The sequence below is a fragment of the Poecilia formosa genome, unplaced genomic scaffold (assembly GCF_000485575.1).
Source record: "Poecilia formosa unplaced genomic scaffold, Poecilia_formosa-5.1.2 Scaffold941, whole genome shotgun sequence".
NCBI classification, from domain to species: domain Eukaryota; kingdom Metazoa; phylum Chordata; class Actinopteri; order Cyprinodontiformes; family Poeciliidae; genus Poecilia; species Poecilia formosa.
The window spans coordinates 29,594-39,671 of NW_006800880.1; the positions used below are offsets into that span (position 1 = coordinate 29,594).

Consider the following 10,078-nt stretch of genomic DNA (forward strand, 5'->3'; position numbering starts at 1 on the left):
GAATCGTAGCGAATTGTATCGCTCAATAAATATTGTGATACATATCGTATCGTGACCAGAATATTGTATATCGTATCGTATCATTAAATTATTGTATCGCTACACCCCTACTGGCAGCTGAAAACACAGTCAATGTCCCCAACTTATAGTGGTAAATTTGGTTTCAGTAATTGTGTATTTCAAAATAAGAGTCCCATTAATACAGTCAGAAAACATTACGCTTTGGATATCTAGAAAAAGCATTTAAGAAGATAAACTTGCAAATCACTGTGATGAGCAGTTTGTCATTTCTCACTGTTGTAGATGCATCACCCGATCCAGATGAAGCCGGCAGACAGTGAAAAAAGCAACGGTGAGTCAAGTCAACTTTATATATATATATAGTGCCTTTCATCAACAAGGCAGTTTAAAGTGTTTTATTTGATAAAAACATACAATAACCAATTATGAAGTAAGCATCAAACATTACATTTAATCAAATGTCATAATCAAAAATAATCATTACCAAATATACATCAAATGCATTAATCAATGTTTTAGTTATTATTAATCAAAGCCAACTCAAAAAAATGTTTTTCTTTTAGTGTTTCAGCTGTTTTGCAATTTTTGGGAAGTTTGTTCCACATTAACGAAGCATGAAAACTGAATTGCCCTGTTGCCCAAGCCTTAAACTAGGTTTATATCCATCCATTCATCCATCCATTCATTTTCTTCCGCTCATCTGGAGTTGGGTCGCTGGGGTGGCAGTCTAAGTAGCGAGGCTCAGGCAATCACTTGGGCCAGCCCCACTCAGGGAATCCCAAGGCATTCCCAGGACAGCTGAGAAGCATAGTCCGTCCAGCATGTCCTGGGTCTTCCGCTGTTTCCTCCTGGTGGGACGAGCCACGGAGGCATCCAGGAAGCATCCTAACTAGATGGCCGAGCGACTTCTATTGGCTCCTCTTGACATGGTGGAACAGTGGCTTTACTCTGGGTCCCTACCGGATGACTGAGCTTATCTCTAAGAGAGAACCCAGACACCCTACAAAGGAAATTTATTTCAGCCACTTGTATCCATGACCTTGTTCTTTTGGTCATGACACAAAGCTCATGACCTCATGACCTAATGTCCCGGCTCCACTCTACTCAACTGGCTTTGTGAACGTTTCCACTGGCTTTTTTCGAGGCCAGTCCCTGCTTTTTAGGTCCCTGCTTTTGGAGTAGGGCCAGCAGGCCGACCTGTGTGGGTGATGCAAGAGCGAAGCTTCGCTCACAAGCTTCGCTACGTCTGACCATGCTATGGTCAGACGTAGCTTGGTCAGACGTAGCACAAAGAGAGAAGAAAAACAGATTCCCTGCAACACAGAAGTGATGGAAGCTACAAGCAAGCGGTGGAACAATGAGATGACAGCTTCTCTTTGCATCGGATTTCAATATTTAGCGGCAGCTTTATGGAACAGTGAGGAATGAGTTGTTTTCGTCAACGTAGCAGAGAAAACGGGAAGCCTCGGTTAGCTACTTCGGAGCCGGACGCAGTCCTACAGTGAACCCTGACTCAGATGCAGCTAACGACGCTGCTGCTCTCCAACAAGGTGAGTAGTTTGCAGATGTATCTGTCTGGTTTTTACTATATTTTATAGTTGCCTACATACAATCATGGAAGACATTTGAAACACAAAGTCTGCTGTATTTCTATTGCTTAAACACATGCACATTTCTACTCAGTTGCACATTCCTTGAGATCAGAGTGCACCGTTTATAACTTTGTCAATATTGTACAGCATATTGCCCTTCGTTTGTTTTTTTAATGTTTTAGCTGCCTGAATCTACTTGCTTCGATTGTTTGCAATTGTGCTGTTGTTGCTCCAGAGTTTCCCCTATTGTGAGATAATAAAACACATATAGATATTCTATTCTTCTAAAATGGATAGATATCAATTCTCTAATTAAGCAGTTATGAACTATGAGCCCAATGTACAGTACACAAAAATGAACAATAAACCTGAAGACAACAAGAGTGATATTTTATCCATGACTGTATGTCTACACAGGATTAAAACTTAAAAGTAATTACGTTTTGTCTTTAATGCACATGACTATTCCAGTTATTTATAATTTACATACAAAGTAATGTCTGTTTTAAATAATTAATTATGTATATGTAACTTAGACATTAGTAACTCTGTGTTATGTATCTACATTTGTATGCTATAAGCTATAACATCTGATTACTTTTCCCAGGGAACAGAAGAAGAAGAACATGGCTGACATGATAAACAAAGAGGAGAACCATCAGCAACATAAACTACTCCTGGAAGGTAGCTACCAGCAAAGAGATGGTAGAACTCCATAGAGAAGAGTTGAGGCAAACAAAAGATGAAAAATAAATGCTGTTGTGCTCTCAATGAATGAAGTATCTTTTTTATACCCACTCCACACATTATTGTACATACTGTAGTTTGTATGGCATCAAGGTCTTAATACAATCCTCCCAAAAATGTGAGGAGCCTTTGACAGAGTGAAAATAACACTATATTATATTATATATGTATTTCATTGACACTTGACATTGTAGATTACAAGTGAAGGCATCCAAAAGTGAACATACATTATTCAGCAAACCAAACATTTTGACATTGGTTGCTAACAACAAGAACCCAAAATACAAGTCATGTTTGTTAATTTCTACTGTGTACAACCTAATTCTATCCACTCACTGTTAAGCTGTTGTCTTGGAAAATCTTCAATGTCAGAAAGTGAGAAAATGTGTCCAAAACTTGTAATCTTAATTAGCGGTAAACAAGATTATGAGTTTAAGCATTTAAGAGCCCCATCAATTCTTAGTGACCAAAATGGGCAAATGTGCAGAAGGTTTGATTAAAACTAGAACCAGTCAGATTAGAAGAAATATACTTTTATTTATTTTCAGTATAACTTGAACATCAGATGAATAATTTAACGTATTGAAAAGTTAAAAACAGACAAGGTTGTAAATGTATTTCAACTCTGTAAGAACATGCCCCACATTTTTTTAAAATGAGCAAATGTTTCATCAGCACATTGGGCTCATGTGATCCCTGCTCCAGAAAGGTGAAGGTTTCTGGACATCCTGAAGGTAAACACCGACTGGCAGTCAGGAAGACAGACACTGATGTCCTACAGCTTCTACAACTCTGAGGTTGTATGAATAACCACACTGGTGGTCTACGACAAAAGTTTACCAAAATCTGAAAACACATTGGAATATATTATGAATGTGCAGTGCCAATACACAGTTCTGACACTATTAAGTTATTTGCAACACCCTGGCTAACATTAGTGCATGTATATTCTGTAAAGTACTACGAGTTCTATAGTAGTTGGAATACAAAAATCATCATTGGCTCATGCTGCAAAATCTGGGAGACCTACTTTCCTCCTGCTGCAAGGTGGAGATCAGCTCTCCTCGCTACATATGCAGTATTCCTCTCACTCCACATTTTCTTGAAATCTCAGAAAAATCACAATCAGGCCATTAAATAGCTCTGCTCTCTCTTCTTCTTTTGTCTCGGAAAAACAACTGTATTTAGGTTGCATAGTAATGAAGCACATGACACCTGGAGGCAGGGCGCTATACCCCCCACTGCCAGGTAGTGTCACCCTGCTGCAGACCGAGTTGGGTCTGTGGAAATGCGTTCACTCCAAAGTAGAGTGGAGCCAGGCCAGGCCAGTAGTACGGGCCTGATGAAGTAGAGCCAGTAGAAAAGGGGAAATAGATTAGGGTAGGAATGCAGATTGACTGGTAAATCAAGAGCTTCAGTTTTCAACTCAGCTCTCTCTTCACCACACAGACCAGTACAGTGGAAGCTGTAGATCAAGACCTGATGAAGCCAGTAGAACCACTTCATCTGCAAAAAACAAAAGCAATCATAAGGTCACCAAAACGGATCCCCTCAACTTCTTGGCTGCTTGACTGTTTGTGTTTCCTTTTAATTCCTGTAAAGCACTTTGCATTGCCTTGTTGCGGAAAATGTGCTATAAAATTACCTTATCTTAAAAATTCTGTCCATAAAAATAATGAATAGAATCAGTGACAAAGGGCAGTCTTGGCGGAATTCAACTCTCACCAGTGTTTATAGTGGGCATCTATATCTACTGCAGAGGTGCACAGCACCCTCTTACCATCACCAGCAGGCAAAGTGGGTGAAGTTTCTTGCCCAAGGTCACAACAACAACTGAAAAAGATCGGGGGTTCAAACTGGCAAGACAAACTCTTGCCAGTTTGAACTCAAATGTTGGCGCTGTACTGTTTCCCCTCCTGAGACACCCGATGGTGGACCAGAATCACCTCGACACCATGTAGAATCCATGTAGAAGCCATGTAGAAGCCTTTCCCCATGGAAGACTTTAAATGCTCGATGGTGGACCAGAATTGCTTTCCTCCATGGCCTCTTTGAACTCCTGCCACGCGTGAGTTTTTGCCCCGAGCAACATGCCACTTGGACTGCCAGTACCCATCAGCTGCTTCTGTGATCCCACAGGACAAAAAGGCCTGATCTCCAGTGGGTTTGGGGGTTGCTGCCGCAACAGGCACCAACAACCTTGTGGCCACAACTCCGATAAGCTACCTCGACAATGGAGGCATGTAACATGGTCCACTCAGACTCAGTCTCATGGGAGATTCTTCCAGACATTTCCAGCAGACCCTAATAGTACGTTTGGGCCTGCCAGGTCTGATTGACATCCTCCCTCACCATTGAACCCAAGTCACCATCAAGTAATGGTCAGTGGACAGCTCTGCACCTCTCTTCACCTGAGAGTACAAGATGTGTGGCTGCAGATTAGATGAGACAACAAAGACGATCATTGATCTCTAGTCTAGCATGTACTGGTGGCAAAAGCACATATGGACACCCTTATGCTTGAAGATGATGTTCATTATGGACAATCCATGAAGAGCACAAAAGTCCAACAACAGAACACTGCTTGGGTACATATCAGGGGGGATTAATTCCAATCACATCCCTCCAGATCTCACTGTCATTGTCCATGTGAGCGTTGAAGTCTCTCAGCAGAACAAGGTCCATGTGGTCATGGAGTTGGAATGTAATTTTCTCCCTTGTATGAAACAAATCTGTGTCACTTAAGTAAGTCACATCACAATCCAACCACTTATGGGTCTAGCCTTTGGCTCAAAATCCTGACTCTCCTCAGTTTTTTTTATCTTCAAATTAATGGCAAATGTGAGCATATGAATCAGGATTTTAAAAAAAACGCTCCTTGGTAGGTAGCCTGGCCACCTGGAGCTAACATTTTGCCTGGTTGGAACAAAATTCAAACATTCCACAGCTTCTGGTCTTTCTGCATTTCAGACCTCCATTAAATACCAATCTTCTCTCCTCCCAATGTAGACTCACTAGCCACTTTATTAGGTACATCTTGCTAGTACTGGGTTGGACCGCCTTTTGCCTTTAGAACTGCCTTAATCCTACGTGGCATAGATTCAACAAGGTACTGGAAACATTCCTTAAAGAGTCCATATTGACATAATAGCATCATGCAGTTGATGCAGATTTGTCAGCTGCACATCCATGATGCAAATCTCCCATTCTACCACATCACAAAGGTGCTCTGGAGCTGGTGACTGTGAAGGCCATTCGAGCACAAAGAACTCATTGTCATGTTCAAGAAACCAGTCTGAGATGATTCTCGCTTTATCACATTTTTGCGCTATCCTGCTGGAAGTAGCCATCAAAAGATGGGTACACTGTGGTCATAAAGGGATGGACATGGTCAGCAACAATACTCAGGTAGGCTGTGGCGTTGACACGATGTTGAATTGGTACTAATGGATCCAAAGTGTGCCAGGAAAATATCCCCCACACCTTTGCACCACCACCAGACTGAACCATTGATATAAGGCAGGATGGATCCAGGCTTTCATTTTGTTGACACCAAATTCTGACCCTACTATCCAAATGTTGCAGCAGAAATCAAGACTCATTAGACCAGGTAATGTTTTTCCAGTCTTCTGTTGTCTAATTTTGGTGAGCCAGTACGAATTGTAGTCTCAGTTTCCTGTTCTTAGCTGACAGGAGTGACAACCGGTGTGGTTTTCTGCTGGTGTAACCCATCCGCCTCAAGGTTTGACGTGTTGTGCATTAAGAGATGCTCTTCTGCATACCTCGATTGTAACAAGTGGCAATTTGAGTTACAGTTGCTCTTCTATCAGCTCGAACCAGTCTTGCCATTCTCCTCTGACCTCTGGCATCAACAAGGCATTTGCGCCCTCAGAACTGCCGCTCACTGGATATTTTCTGTTTTTCTGACCATTCTCTGTAAACCCTAGAGATGTATAAGCTAATCCAGTAAAAGGTTAACTACAATATATCGGACCCTCCCTCATTCTTGTCTTGACAGTTTAGCTATGTACAGAGAGCAGTCTGCTGGTTTTGTATCCAGACTGTAATAACGCAGATCTGACCACTTATTATGCAAACAGTTTCAACTTTATGCGCAGAGAACATCATGGATCTTACTATAAATCAATACAAGAACAGCTTTAATGGACCAGAGGCTTTGGAGCGTCTAGCACAGCTGATCCGCTTCTGCAGGATATTTCTCCCGCAGAGAGGAGTGAGTGCGGGATCAGGTAACGATCAGAGTCTTGCCGAATTCTGATATTACCTAATTTCAAAAATGTTTTCACTGCAGAGAAAAAGTTAAATGTTGCTCTTGTTGACTACAAAATGGAAATAAAATGCAAAAAAATATTATTATAATTTGACGGACAACGGAAAAAAATTTATGGCGACCTCTGCTCCAAACTACGAACATTTTTGTCTGCCTCTCCTTTCTTCAGTTGTTTTTTAATTTAATTTATTTTTCTCCCAGAGGATCAGCAAATAACTTATTGGTGGATTATCATCACCAAATAAGTTGCTTTACCCTTTGAGTTGCACCGCAGGTCAGCACACAAGGAACATCCAGCAGAATTGGAGGCTTGCTTTTATAAGTACGAGTATACTGGAGGCTGATATCGCACCTGATCTATTTATATGTATCATCACATGGCCTTATATATAGTTTTATACATTTTCTTTTCATATATTTATTATACCCTTCTTTGCATATTAGGGTGACTTTCAATGAGTCCAGATACTGTATAGGAATGACCTGGTGCTGTTACATGTCAGTCCTCGGGTGGCACCTGGCTGAGCCAATCAGATATCAGGGGGGGCCTGTGCCTCCCTAAACCTCTTTCTGACTCTGCCTCTGTATTTCCATAGAAAAGAGTTGAGGTAAACAAAAGAAAAATAAATGCTGCTGTGCTCTCGATGAACAAAGTGATCTTTTCTATATCCACTCTACACATTATAGTACACACTGCAGTTTGCATGGCTTCGAAGTCCTAATACAATCCTCCCAAAAATGTGAGGAGCTTTAGACAGAGTGAAAATGACTATATTATATTATACTGTATATGTATTTAACTGACACTTCACAATGTAGACTACCAATGAAAGCATCCAAAAGTGAACATACATTCACTAGCCACTTTATTAGGTACACCTGTCCAACTGCTCATTAACGTAAATGTCAAATCAGCCAATCACATGGCAGCAACTCAATGCATTTAGTCATGTAGACATGGCCAAGACAATCTGCTGCAGTTCAAACTGAGTGTTAGAATGGGCAAAAAAGGTGATTTAAGTGACTTTGAACATGACATGGTTGTTGGTGCCAGACGGGCTGGTCTGAGTATTTCAGAAACTGCTGATCTACTAGGATCTTTATGCACAACCATCTCTAGGGTTTACAGAGAATGGTCAGAAAAATAGAAAATATCCAGTGAGCGGCAGTTCTAAGGGCACAAATGCCTTGTTGATGCCAGAGGTCAGAGGAGAATGGCAAGACTGGTTCAAGCTGATAGAAGAGCAACTGTAACTCAAATATATTACAGGAACAATCAATCAAAGTGCAGATGTCCTTTAGACATCAACAAGTGCAATGCACTGCACAATAAATGCACACGCAGTTCCACTGTTAAGCTCCAATTCATCACACATCTCAGATGACAAGCGCCAAATATATTACTGTTACTGTTCACCGACCACAACCTAGTGATGAGTTGACTCCCGTAGTGGGGGAGGATGCCAGTCAGACCTGGCAGGCCCAAACATATCATGAGAGTCTGCTGGGAACATCTGGCAGAGTCTCCTGTGAGACGAAGCTTTAACTCCCATTTCCGGGAGGGACATTGATCAGAAGAATCAGAAGAATTTTATTGTCATTGTCAGAAAGACAACGAAATTGCAGTGGACCATGTTCCGCACCTCCATTGTCGAGGCAACATACCGGAGCTAGGGCCACAAGGTTGTGGGGGCCTGTCGTGGCAGCAACGCTTGAATCCGGTGGTGGACACCTTTGGCGAGGAATGCTGTCGGGCTGAGGAAGGAGTCCTATTGGGCCTTTTTGGTATGTGGGACACCTGAAGCAGCCGATGGGTTCTGGTAGTACAAGCGACATGCGGCTTGGGCAGTTTCTGAGGCAAAAACTTGGGTGTGGGAGGAGTTTGGAGAGGCCACGTAGAAAGACTTCCACATGGCTTCAAAGCAATTCTAGTCAACTATCCGGCGTCTCAGGACAGGGAAGCAGAGCAGCACCAACACTTTTTATAATGGGGATAGTGTACTGTTGACCTCGACTCAGGACGTTGTGGGTCGGTGGGCGGAATACTTCGAAGACCTCCTCAATCCCACCAACATGTCTTCAATTGAGGAAGTGAAGACTGCGGACTCTGGGTTGGGCTCTCCAATTTCTGGAGATGAGGTCGCTGAGGTGGTTAAAGAGCTTCTCGGTGGCAGGGCCCCTGGATGTTATAGGCTCTGTATGTTGAAGGGTTGTTTTGGGTAACGCGACTCTGCAATATTGCATGGACATCGGGGGAAGTTCCCAGGGATTGGCAGACTGGGATGGTGGTCCCCCTGTTTAAAAAGGGGGACCGGAGGGTGTGCTCCAATTACAGAGGGGTCACACTCATAAGTATCGCTGGCAAGGTCTATTCAGGGGTCTTGCCAGGGATGACTCTTGGGCTCTCCCTTTGACATAGGGTGAGAAGCTCGGTCTTCCAGGAGGGACTCAGAGTAGAGTCGCTACTCTTTCACGTCGAGAGGAGCCAGTTGAGGTGGCTCAGGCATCTGGTCAGGATGCCTCCTGGACGCCTGCCTGTTGAGGTGTTTCAGGTACCTTCCATCGGGAAGAGGCTCCAGGAACACCTAGGACATGATGGAGGGACTATGTTTCTCGGTGGGCTTGGGAGCCCCTTGGGATCAATCCAGAGGAGCTGGCCCAAGTAGCTGGGGAGAGGAAAGCCTGTACAGAAGTCCGGGCAGCACAGGTGAACAATGAGGCAAAGAACTCAGACACTAGTACCACTGGAGACAACACCCGACTGGAACAGTCTGCTGTGATGCAGAACCTGGACTCTGGGGTGGGGGCAGTGTCTAGAATCCTATTTATAGTTTTCTAGACAATACTGGAACACACAAACTTTTTTTGTACTGTTGTAACCATTAAATAATCTCCCCTTCAGTTCAACCATATAAGTGGAGACCACCTTTTTATTGCTATAAAATAACCTGCAATTAATTATTGGCAAAGATCAATGTTATTTTCACAGGTGGCGGAGCGTTGTTGTCAGCAGCTGCTGAAAGTAACTAAAAAAGATACTTTCAATGTAACTTAGTTACTTTTGTTGAGAAAATAAATTTAAAATAAGCTAGTTTTAAAACTTAACATGTCTTGATTCAAATGGCCTAATTGTGGTTTTGAAATTAGTAATGCATTCTGGCCTATTGACCTTTATTTTACCTGTAGTTACAGCAGATGGTTTGCTAGGATCGTTTGAACTGCCTTTTGTCTGTGGGAAAACAATACAGTGGAAGTTGTAGCTTTTCACACTCATCTGTGAAAGGCCGTAAACACGGCAGGGGTTTTAAGCTTCAGATAGAGGGTCAGAGACAGCTCCTGGATTGGAGGAGCAAAGATACGCCTTATTTGAATAAATTAAAGATAAGAATACGCCTTTTACTATAAAACTTTCTACACAGAAGTAACA

General features: G+C 42.4%; 1 long non-coding RNA gene across 1 annotated transcript in view; it reads right to left on the reverse strand.

Annotated features, from left to right (window-relative positions):
* Positions 1-19: 19 nt before the first annotated feature.
* Positions 20-10,078, reverse strand: part of LOC107835035 (uncharacterized) — a 16,762-nt gene continuing 6,703 nt past the window's right edge. The window contains exons 2-3 of the long non-coding RNA XR_001660865.1: positions 4,006-4,010; positions 20-110 (exon numbers count right to left, since the gene is read on the reverse strand). This is a non-coding gene — a long non-coding RNA (uncharacterized LOC107835035). The remainder of the gene's footprint in view (positions 111-4,005; positions 4,011-10,078) is intronic.